The 12,520-nt window shown below is 41.0% G+C and overlaps 1 pseudogene; it reads left to right on the forward strand.

Annotated features, from left to right (window-relative positions):
- The first annotated feature begins 2,482 nt into the window (after positions 1 to 2,482).
- On the forward strand, positions 2,483 to 11,767 carry LOC107702895 (DLA class I histocompatibility antigen, A9/A9 alpha chain-like; annotated as a pseudogene).
- Positions 11,768 to 12,520: the final 753 nt, after the last annotated feature.

Below are 12,520 nucleotides of genomic sequence, written 5' to 3' on the forward strand. Positions count from 1 at the left end.
CACCATAATGAGAGGAATCTTTATGGTGAACGTGACGGACATTAGAGTGACCCAGTCTGTCATGCCATGCCAGGAACCTCTGAAAAGCTTTGCAACTGGGGCTGCCATGACAACAGAGCTCTGGAACTGTAGTGGGTTCTGGGGTTGCAGCAGCAGGAACCTGCAGGCCGGGACAAGAAGCTCTGGGATTAGGGAAAATGTGCACTGTTGAGTGACCATTGTGGTGCCTTTGATTCAGCCCTCTCTGACCTCAGCAGGTTCTGGAGCAGCACAATCAGGAATCTTTAGGGTGGCATTCACAGTGATTTCTGGAGATCCTGACAGGATCTTTGGAACCTGTTTGGCAGCAGTGTGATGGGACCTCTGAAAAAGCTGTGAAGTGGGCATCCTAGAGCTTTTAAGTCAGGGTCCTCTCTCGGGCCTCAGCAACGTCTGGACAGGAACCTGTATGGCAACCTTCACTGGACTCTATTATTATTACTCTATTATTAAAATATGATTGGATGGTGCAGTACTAAACTGCGTAACTATTTACAGTATCTACACATCCCTAGTAGAGTAGTTCGCAAGACGCTAAAACTACCGCCTCAAGTCACGGTGCCAAACCCAACCAAGGTCTGCCAGCCCCACAAGACGCTAAGGCTGACCCTCTTCACCCTGTCCTATACTGAGTGACCACAATTAGAAATTGTACAAATTAGACAAACATATATCATAAAGTATAAAAACACAACTTGTCCTCTGTTCAGTGTATAAAGACTAAGTATATGACAGGTATACATATTGCAGCAGATATTAAAAGATAACATAAGGAAGCACACACACACACACACACACACACACATATATATATATATATATATATATATATATATTCAAAATAACTGGAGGATTTAGTCTTAAAAACAAAATCAGCTAACTGTACAGAGGAAATTGGATGAAAACAAGTTAACAAATCTGTTGGTGAACAGCTCAATGGGGGATCATATGTTGATGGCTTAATAGAAGCCTTAATATTCAATACTTTATTATCAAAAAATGTTAAAAAGTTCTCACAGGTTTCCCGAGATGGATCAAGAGAAAGGGCAGGTAAGGGATTTAGCACCAAATCAATTCTCTTAAACAGCATCCTCGTTTATGCCAAATTTCTACCTATTATGCATAGTTATTCACCTTTTTGAAGTTTGACATCTGTTCTTGAAATAGGCTAGTCCATAACCCGTCATATATATGGGGATGGGGATGGGGGGGTGGGGGGTACTACATTTGGGCTAAGCCCCGAATGTTTATACTGTCTGGCTCCGCCCCTGCCCTCGACCCCTTGATTTTGACCGAGGGAGCGTGTCTGCTTCATATGCACACTTCAGGCCACTCTGTAGACCACAATGCAACACGACTATGACGTCATCGCAGATCACGTTTAATTTATCCCCACCCCAAAAAACTCTATAATATATCAATTATTATTTTTTTACATTTATAACAGCACAAACATATCTATATACATTTAGAATGCTGCACCAAACAAATTCGTAAGGGGAAACATGTAAACAATAAACCAACTCCATAGCGGATTCGAAGTGATAAATGGCTTAGGACGTTCCAATTCAGCCCATTCCAAGGGTTCCGCCAGTAGTGGGCGCTCATGCAACGTAATCAATGACGTACATCCGAGTAAACGAGACAGAGGGAAGTTAGCGAGTGAAGGGCATAAAAAAAGTGAACTGGAATGCAGCCTGGGGCTACTCTCCTTCCCAGCTAGGCGTCTTGTCAGGACGAAGATGGAGATCTGCCGTGTGGTCGGTGGGCGTCAGTGTTGTATGGGGATTTAGCGCGTTCACACACACAACACCTCACTCCGCTTTCTCACAATGAGATAGTCGTTGGCTGTCCCATAATCAACTCGATAAAACGCTATGGTACGGTAAACACTGCTGATAACACAGTACTACTTACTCGCTACAAAGTGAGCAGGTGAGTTTCGCGCTTTATAAAGTCCTGCCTAAAGTTCGAAATCTCTTGGAATTCCTCTATGACGCCATAATAAGGGCTCAAACAGAACTGAGTGCAGGAGAATCTCACAAGCATTAAAATAATGTCTAATAACGCGAACATTTATTATTATTATTATTATTATCATACTGAATTTAAATTGGACAACTAAAAATAAAAGTCTAGCCTGCATTTAGAGCCTTATGACATTATTTATTGCGTTTGTGTATATATAAACTAAGCTTAGCTTTATATAAGCAACTGAAATATTAAGTATGAGTGAAAGTGGTCTGGTTGTAGTCACATCTGACCAGGAAACAACAAATGGGCCTGTTGCAGCTTACTATTAAGACCGGTAAATCATGTCAAACTTGAATTGAAGTATTTCTTTGAGTTGCAACTGGAAGCTGAAACTCAGTGAACAGATCTGCAGGAAGAGAAAATACACAACGCCTGTATTTTTAAGCACAGGGATTATTTTTGTAGAGAGATGTTCTTTCTTGTGTATCTGTGGTCATTTCTGACAGTCACTGAAGCAGGTATGGCATTTTAGAATGTTATATTCAGTCAATGTCTGAAACCCTCTTTTGTGTAACAGTGTTTCTCATTGGGGGCTGCACCACCCCTGTGGGCATTCAGAGAACATCGGGGGCGCTGGAAGAAATGTTTTTGAAAGGGGCATTCAGGTGTTCTTGGAGGGCATTTTTTAAGGCGAGTTTAAATCTGAAACTTGTAACAACTTGTAAAAGAATATGGTCTGTAACATTTTAACACCATGTCTACACTGGACGCATTTGTGGACACGTGAAAGAGAATGTTTCAAATCCTTTTGTCCTGTTGTCAGAAGCAGAGCCATTGAAAAACATAGTTGCGACATGCTTTGTTATTGCCAGCATGCGGTCACGTGTTTCATGGAGCTGTCAATAGTTCAAAATGAACCAGTGCTCTCAATCTGTTTGAATGGGTTTAATTGGGAAATACAGCAACAGCAGCTATATTTGCAGCATCATTCTGCAAATATTAACATGAAATGTAGATTGATTACTATGCTTACTACATTTATAGTAGCATTTTTTCTGGGGCGTTATAGTGAAAGAACATGAATCACTTTTTCTTGTGTTTAATTTGGAGGCAAGGGGGATGCTCCTATAACACATTTGTTTCCCCTTCTAGGGAACTTGCGCTGTGTCCTCTAGTGGACACTTTGGGGAATGCTGCCAGCATGACCGTTGTCTGAAGCACGTGTGAAAAAAACGCCAATCCTATTGGTCCACATGGCCCGTGACATCATAGGCGGGTGCCCGGAAGTATAAAAGGGCACATGCTGAATACGTCACCAACTTTTGTTGTCTTTAGCAGTTTGTTTGAAGTGCGTGTGAAAGACCAAGGCAGGTGTAGAAAGTGTGTGCCTCCGTTTCTGAGGTTTCAGACACTCTTTTTAGGATCCCACGGATATTTAGTCGAGCAGCGCCTTAGGGAATATATGGCTCTGTGTTTGGATTCTAACACTCAAGGGCATATTCTGCTTTTGCATAATTGTCTCGGCGAAGAGCACATGTGTTCAGTGCTACGTGCTCATTGTAATGAGGCACAATGGCCACGTACACACTGCAGCTAAATTCGGTTGTCAGTTCACCTTTTACTTCTTAATCGCGCTCTGTACACACATAATTCACTAAAATACGGGATTGACAACCGCATTCGACAACCGCATTAACTCCCGAAAAATACAGGTAGTGACAACCACATTTACAGAAATTCTATGCAGTGTGTATGTAACCGAACTGAACAACTAGTTGTTAATGATGATGTCACGAGAAGCACGCCAATGTGCGTGTATTGTGAGGCGTCAAGTGTTTACCTCAGATCTGACAGGATGGTGGAGAGAGGTGTATTGCGGACCGACCAGTTGCGGTCAGGAGAGTGTAGGCTGTTCAATAACAAAACTAGATTACGATGCCTCTCCCGACGACGATTTAATAATGTTTTGCGGATTGTCACATGTCTTTGCCGTCTAATGTTTGTTTTGTCAACAGCACTAACACAAAACTAGCTAATCTGCTTGTAATCTGGCCTCCATTCTCTCCGAGACGCCACAACGTTGCTATGGTTACCACGCAATTTCAGGAGTGAGTTGTGTTCTGTACACACATGGAACGATAATTTACAGGACTCACTCCCGCATTTAAATGCGGTTGTCACTCCTGAAACTTGCAGTGTGTACGTGGCAAATGTCTAGGCTCCGCTCATGTTTGTTCCTATTCCTGCGGGATGTGGGGCAAAATGTTTGTATCTCGCGGCCTGGTTCTGCCATTGCTGCGGCACAGTTTATCTCAGCTCACAGTGATTGCTTTGATCTGCTGGATCTGCACACCCTCTTTAAATGGGTTGTCAGATGCCGCAGACAGTATTTGGTTGTTATGACGATGAAGTGAGAGCACGGAGTCATTTCAGCCTTGATGTTGCGAGATTGCGGGCAAAGCTATATTCAGCTCGGCTGTGCCTCTGTGATATGCATATTATTGTGTGTGGAGAGTCTCGCTGGGCATGGATATATTTAAATGCTCTGTGGAGGGATGCTTGTGAGCTTTCTCTCCTAGGGTGTTTCAGTGACCTAGAGTGGTTATGGGGAATGTTTCTTCCTGTGTCAAGCCGGATGGGTTTAGGAGTGGGCTGCCTCCCCAGGCTTCTGGGTATTTTTAAGTGGGCGGTCCCTCTGAATCCTGCTTATTAAGTTTGGGCTGAGTAGACTGTTCCCCATCTTCAGGGCTTTAAGTGAACAACTCCTGCACAGAGTGTAGCTGTCTGCGGATAGTTATGCTCCAGCACAAACTTACTTTGCTCTGGAATATAGCGGTCTGAAAGCAGCTGTGTTCTAGCCTGGCTTCTAAGACTAGGTTGGGTTCCCCTTGGCACAAGCTCTCTCAAGTAAGCGCTGAGTCTTTGTCTAGAAATCTGCTATTCGAGGATAGCTGTGTTCCAGCTCAGAGACTGCACCCCTTGTTGGGGTTTTCCTTGAGCCCCTTGCCTAGGCTATTCTGTCTCCCCTGTTTGGGTTTAAGTAGACAGTCCACTGCTGGTGGTCTTGGAAATTGCAGTGGTCCCCTTTCCTAGAGCCTAGCTATCTGAGGATAGCTATCTGCCATCTCAATGATTGCTCCCCTGCCTAGGGTTTTTAATTAGGTGTCTCCTGAGCCCTGGCATAGACAGTGCTGTCTCTCCTCTTAAAGGTTGTAAGTAGACAGCCCACTCTCTGTGGTCTGGGCAGTTTCAGTTGGTCACCCTTCTGGGAATGGCAATGGCCCAACCAGGTAATTCCTTCTGCACCGTTAAAACCTATTCCAGTTATCAGTGAGCCTTTTGAGCATCTGATAATTGACTGTGTTGGGCCATTGCCTCTATCTAAATCGGGTCATCAATATATCTTAACGATTATGTGTGCGGCTACCCGCTACTAGAGTAGTGAAGGAACTAGTGTAGTTTTGTTCACTTTTTGGCCTGCCTAAAATCATTCAGACTGATCAGGGAACCAATTTCACTTCCAAAGTGTTTAAACAGGTAGCTGAGGAGTTGGGTGTTAGTCATCGTTTGTCCTCTGCGTATCATCCTGACTCTCAAGGAGCGCTTGAACGCTTCCATCAGACATTGAAAACCATGCTCCAAACATATTGTGTAGAAACAGAAAAAGACTGGGTGGAGGGTCTGCCGCTTCTAATGTTAACAGTGAGAGAGACGACACAGGAGTCAACAGGATTTAGTCCTGCGGAATTAATATTCGGTCATACTGTTCTTGGCCCACTGAAACTGCTCAAGGAACAGCTGATGTCAAAAAAGTCTTCACCTACGTCTGTTCTTGAATATGTGAGTTCATTTCGTGAGAGACTACATAAAGTCTGCAAAATGGCACAAATTCATTTGGCATCTGTGCAGTCTAAAATGAAAGCACATTTTGATAAAAAGTGTGGCACGTACTTTTGAGGTTGGTGATAATGTTCTTGTCTTATTACCAGTGCCTGGGTCAGCTTTGCAAGCCAAGTTTCTTGGTCCAAATACTATTGAAAAGAAACTGAGTGACACTATGTAATTCACACTCCTGATCGCAGACGACAAACTCGAGTTTGTCATGTGAATATGATAAAGCCTTATGTTGAAAACGGTGGAGTTAAACTTGCTGCGCCAAGTAAAGCGTCATCTGTCATGTCTGCTGCTCTGCCTGCGGTTTACAGCCTTGAAGATGATGGATTGACGGGTGTGATGCGAAGCTGTTGGGTGGACGTTTGCAGAACTCCACTATACTGGCTGATTTAGATTTTTATCTATCTTATCTTCCTGATCGTCAGCGTGGTAAAGTGAGTAACCTGATCAGAAAATATTCTACTTTATTTTCTGATGTCCCAACTCAGACGAATGTTCTGGTACATGACATTAATGTGGGGGAGAACTTGCAGATTAAACAGTTTCTATATAGTGTAAACCCTGCTAAGCGTGAGGCTATGAGGGCTGAAGTTGAGTATTTGCTCCAACACGGTTTTGCAGTACCTAGTGAAAGTTCTTGGAGTTCCCCTTGTTTATTAGTCCTGAAATCAGATTCCACCTTCCGTTTTTGTACTGACTATTGTAAGGTGAATACTATTACAAAGCCAGATTCTTTTCCGTTGCCCTGTTTGGAAGACTGTGTGGACAGGGTCGGTTTTGCCAAGTGTGTGACCAAACTGGACCTTTTAAAGGGTTACTGGCAAGTACCGTTAACGCCGAGGATGTCAGAAATCTCTGCTTTCGTCACCCCAGATAACTTTTTACAGTATTCCGTTCTCGCCTTCGGGATGAGAAATGCACCTGCAACGTTTCAAAGATTGATGCATAAGGTACTGGCTAATGTTCCGAATTGTGCCGCATATTTGGATGACATTTTCGTCTGTTCTAATGACTGGCAAGATCATTTAAAAACTCTTGAGTATGTTTTTCAATGCTTGGCTAAAGCTTCACTCACTCTGAACTTGACCAAATGTGAATTTGAAAAAGCGGCCGAGACTAATCTTGGGAGACAGTTGGTCAAGGTTATGTCTGACCTGTTGAAGCAAAAATGCTGCTATGTTAGAATTCCCTACTCCTGTAAATAAACGGCAGTTACGTCGATTCTTGGGAGTGACTGGGTATTACAGAGGGTTCTGCAGAAATTTTGCCTGTATTGTATCTCCCTTGACTGATCTTAGTGTTTCCAAGAGATTTGTGTGGACTCCAGAATGTGCATTTGTAGCTGCTAAAGACATTCTTTGCAATGCCCCCGTCCTCTTTGCCCCCAATTTCGATCTACATTTTAAGTTGCAGGTGAATGCGAGTGCTACCGGAGCAGGAGCGGTGCTGATACAAGAGGATGCTGAAGGGGTGGATCATCCTGTATCCTACTACTCTAAGAAATTTTCAAAGAATCAGCTTCACTACAGTACCATCGAGAAAGAGGCTTTAGCTTTATTGCTAGCTTTACAATACTTTGAGGTTTATGTAGGTGATAGCAGCACTCCTGTTGTTGTGTACACTGATCCCAACCCACTTATATTTTGCCCAGAATGTACAACACTAACCAGCGATTGATGCGCTGGGCATTAATAATCCAGGAGTACAACATAGACATTCGACATCAAAAAGGCTCTGATAATGTGATAGCGGATGCCTTATCTAGAGTGTATAGTCCTGGGGTTTAATGTTGATTATTTACAATTCAGTGGATTTGTAAATTTAAGTGTGGGGATGTATTATTGTGCTCGCTGTGTGCTTGCCTGTTGTTTCTATTGTGTTCCTGCTCTCTTAGGATGAGCAACGAGTGCCACCTGTTGATAATCAGCGCCTATGAGAATCTCCTTCTGCTGATTCGCCCTCGCGATCTTGCGCTTGGAGATAAAAGCTGTCCAATTCTGCAGTTCGGGAGAGACGCTACGCTGAGAACAACTCGATGTCTCTCTTGTTGAGTCCCTGTCTACTGGTCTAAGACTATTTATTAATTCTCCTTGAGTCCTGTGTGCCATGTGAGGTATTATTTCATGGTTGTGAAATCACAAAGAAGATTATATGAGACTAGTTGATCTTGGAACTGTACCCCCTGAGTGCAGGAGGATGGTAATTGTTGGAGTTTCCTTTTCTTTCTTTTACCAAGTGTGTTAATTTATACGGGAGACGTAGGGAGGTGGGTGCCATTTATTTTGTATATCCTTTTTCTCCTGTTTTTTTGGTTAGTTAAGGTGTTAGGTTTAGAAATGTTATTTTGTTTAGACGATGTTATTTTGGAGATAGTTTATTTAGTTGTGTAAAAATAGTTAGATTCTGTTTGTTTGTTATTTTGGCCTTGCTCCCTCCCGAAGTTAATCTAGTGCTCCCTTGTATAATTTATTTGGAATCTTATGTATTTGTTAGGTTATTTATTTGGCTATAAACCTTTAATCTTTTTGGCTCAATGACGTTGTGATCTGTTTCAATTGGTCTGGAACAGTGGGCAGGGGCTCTGCAATGTTGGTTTCTAGTTTAGGTTAAGGTTTATTATAATTCTGCTCTTCCCCCTAACCCCTAGACTGAGGAGGACGTAACATAGCCCCTTCCTAGGTGCATAGCTATCTGAGGATAGCTATGTGCTAGCTCAATGATTGCTCCCCTGCTTAGGGTTTTTTAAGTAACGATCTCCTTGAGCCCTTGCCTAGACAGTGCTATCTCCCCTGTTAGGGTTGTAAGCAGATAGCCCACTCTCTGTGGTCTGGGCAATTTTGAGGGAAGGTCTTACTTGATGGCTATCTGAGGCTAGCAGTCATTTGTTTGTCTTGTTCTACGAGCCTTTCATAAGACCATTAGGATATAGCTATCTGGGGATAGCTGTATTCTAGCTCAGCAGCTACTCTCCTTACTTGGGCTTTAAGTAGCAATCTTTTTGAGCTCCTATCTAGAGGGTTTCTAGTTTGCCTCTTCAGTGGTCTTGTGTATCCAGGCTAGTATTGCTCACATAGCATAGCTATCTGAGGATAGCTGTGTTCTTAACTTTGGTTTGGATGTTCCCCTTTATCTGAATTGGGTTCTCCATTTCTGCAAAGTTATGTGAGCGGCCCGAGGCGTCAATGTTATTGGCAGTATGGACTTCAGCAGAGAAAGATGAAAGCAAAGACTGATACATACTCAGGTCTGACGGATCTTTTGATTTGCACCATTTTCTCTCTGCTGCCCTGAGTTTGGTCCGATGCTCATGAAGAACATCGGATAACCAGGGGTTAGAAGGGGCAGCCCGTGCTGGCCTGGAGGAGAGTGGACAAATATCATCTAGACAAGAGGTTAAAGTAGAGCATAAAGTGTCAGTTGCTGCATTCACATCCAGAGATGAGAAATGGGTAGGTGAGGGAAGAGAGGAGGATACAACGGAGAGTCTTCTGGACGAATCCAGGTCTCAGTCAAGGCCAAGATGCCAAGTGTGGAGTTTAAAGAAAAAGCAGAAATGAAGCAATTAAATTACACGCGCTCCTTCTTTGCCGAGGACAATTATTATAATTACCATATCGCATGATCTCACGTGTTGACTGGGACATCATTGCGTGTTTATGTAAAAGAACTACTGAACTGAGCCAGTACACTGAAACAAACTGTTCAAAAGAAACAGTTAGTGAAAAATAAATGGATTTTCCCATTTGCTTGTTATGGATTACAGGTAAAACTGTTGTGAATGATGTTCAGTTTCTTGCACAGACCAATCGTTTTGCTTCATAAGACCTCAATATATCGTCAGGAGCCACAGATATTAATTTGTCTTCCTTGATATGCTTTTTATTTATTCTCAAAAATGTCCTCTTATGTATCCACAGGTTCTCACTCACTGATGGCTTTTGCAACATATATAGTTGGACAAACACCATTTCCTGAGTTCAGTGTTATACTGATGCTAGATGATGTGCAAATATTATATTATGACTCAGTCACATGGGGTGCTTTCCATCGCAGTCAGAGTAATTCAAAGTACCAAAATGAAGAGAAAATTGATGCTGGTGCTGTATTTCATGAAATATATAATGGCATGAAAGATCAAGCCTTGTATATTAAAAAGCACCTAAATCACACAGATGGTAAGAGCTAGTCAATGTATTGGTAAACAACATTTATTTAGCTTTACATTGATCTGTTTATACATACACCATATATTGTTAGCGAGAAAGCTACATATGCTAATAACAATAAAAAAATCTGTTAATTTCTTAATTCAGCATATTGTTTTGTTGTATTACGTCAGTGAAGACTATTAAGTTTTAATAATTTGTTTCCCCCATTCATTTAAAGGTATACATGTTCATCAGAGAGTCAGTGGATGTGAATTGTTAAACAATGATAAACCAGGTCTAATTCAGACTTGGGATGCATTTGATGGACAAAATGTAGGAAAGACCATCTTCGACATAGAAAAACACGATGTCCAGACAAAATTAACATGGATGCCATGGGACCAACTAAAAAAAACTTCAAATGAAAGTTTTGTATGAAAATGTCTATCATCCTCTTTGCATTAAAGTTTTGCGGCGGTACCTGAATTTGGAAAAAAACAACATGAGAAAAGGTGAGAAAATTAAGCTGATTAACTTCAGTATAATTAAGATGGACAACAGAGCTGACAGAAAATATACGTGCCTTTGAATGTTTTATTATCCATGATCACTATAACTAAAACCCAACAGTTTTGCAACAGTAACACTTACAGTCCTTCTCTGTAGTGAAACCCAGAGTCCGGTTCATGAGGAATCCGCTTACAGACTCTCAAAGGCTTCAGATCAGCTGTCTGGCCACTGGTTTTTACCCCCGTCACATTAACCTGACCCTGTTCAGAGATGGTCAGCCTGTGGATGATGATCAGATCACAGGAGGAGAGATTCTGCCTAACGGAGATGGAACTTACCAGATGAGGAAGAGTTTGGTGATCAGTGAAGAAGAACTACGTGAGGGACATAAATACAACTGCACAATGAAGCACCTCAGTCTGGACAACAAACTGGACATTACGTTTGGTAAAGAAAAATGAACAAAACTGTGCCAAACAACAAAGCAGACATTAGATTCAATATACTTTATTGTCATTGTACACAATACAATTACATTTAGAGTAGCAACTCAATAATGTATTACAATATTAGATTGAATAATATTATTATTTTATTTTGTTTTATGTATTTACTTATTTATGTTGCTGCAAATTATTTGTCACTGTTCCAATATCTGTCTGTTGCTTACAGATTCCTTTTCCTGTTGTTTATGTCACAGTTTTTTTCCCCACCACATTTTCAGATGTGTCTGAATGTGACCCGGGATCCTTCGGTCTGTCTATAATTATCGGTGTGCTGGTGTTCATGTGTGTGGCTGTTCTCATCATAACTGCACTCATCATATGGAGGAAGAGACAAGCTGCTGGTAAATGTTCTGTTCTGTTCTGTTCAGTCCAGTTCATTACATCTAATACTCAATTAGAAAAAGAAACCAAACATCAGTTCCTTTAGAGACACTCTTTCAAAGTTCACCGTGTGTAGTTTTATGTTTCTGTAGTGATACTCTTTATTCATTATTATTTAACTGTCATTCTTATTCAGAACGAGGATCTGGGACACCACAGATTACTCCCCTACTCCATGTGAGTGCACTGTTTTATGCAGCAATATAAATTCAGCAACATGTTAATTTTCAGATTAATTAAAAAAACTTTCTAGAGATTACTAAATAAAAACTTTTTTTTTTTCAGCTTCCATGCAAGACGAAACATGAAAAGTGAGTCTATATGGCCACATTAATGTCAGGACAATACGTGCAAAGCTTAAACTCAGCATTTGCTTAGAGGATTCCATTGAAGTTTTGTTATAATACCATCAAAATGATATTTGATTAAAAGGGCAATGGAATGTAATATAGGTACACAACAATAACAGACAATGTATGCAACATAAAAATGAACCTGTGTGGCATGAAATCATATTATTGTTTAAGAACATTATTTTCTGCTGTATTACTGGTTTCTTGTTGGTACAGATGATCTGTGTCTTATTATTCTTCTACCATGTACGCAGAATATTTTTTTTTAGAATATTTTAATATTTGTTCAGAGAATGGCATTGCATTTTGGTGCATGGAAGGATGTGTATGTGATTAAATCCCAGAGAATGTAACCAATGAATGAAAGGCCATTTTCCTCAAATGGGTTTCTAGTGGTTCTCAATGGTCCATTGCCAAGACGATATGAAAGAGGTTTTCGTCAATATCTTAATATCAATTCTAATTTGAAATTGGCTTTAGAATATAATACGTAAAATAAACTTTCTAGACCTAGAAATTATTAGATAAAGAAGGATTTTTACATACATTAATATTTAGAAAGCCTACTGACAGAAATACAATTCAATTTAAAAAAAAAAAAAGCTTTCATCCCCAATAAGTTGATAAATAAAATACCTTTTGGGCAATTTCAAAGATTACGAAGGATTTGTGATAAGGAACAAGATTTTGAGGATAAAGCTAAGAGTCAAAAAGC

This window comes from Sinocyclocheilus anshuiensis, unplaced genomic scaffold (genome assembly GCF_001515605.1).
Source record: "Sinocyclocheilus anshuiensis isolate Anshui unplaced genomic scaffold, SAMN03320099.WGS_v1.1 scaffold238, whole genome shotgun sequence".
Taxonomy (NCBI): Eukaryota; Metazoa; Chordata; class Actinopteri; order Cypriniformes; family Cyprinidae; genus Sinocyclocheilus; species Sinocyclocheilus anshuiensis.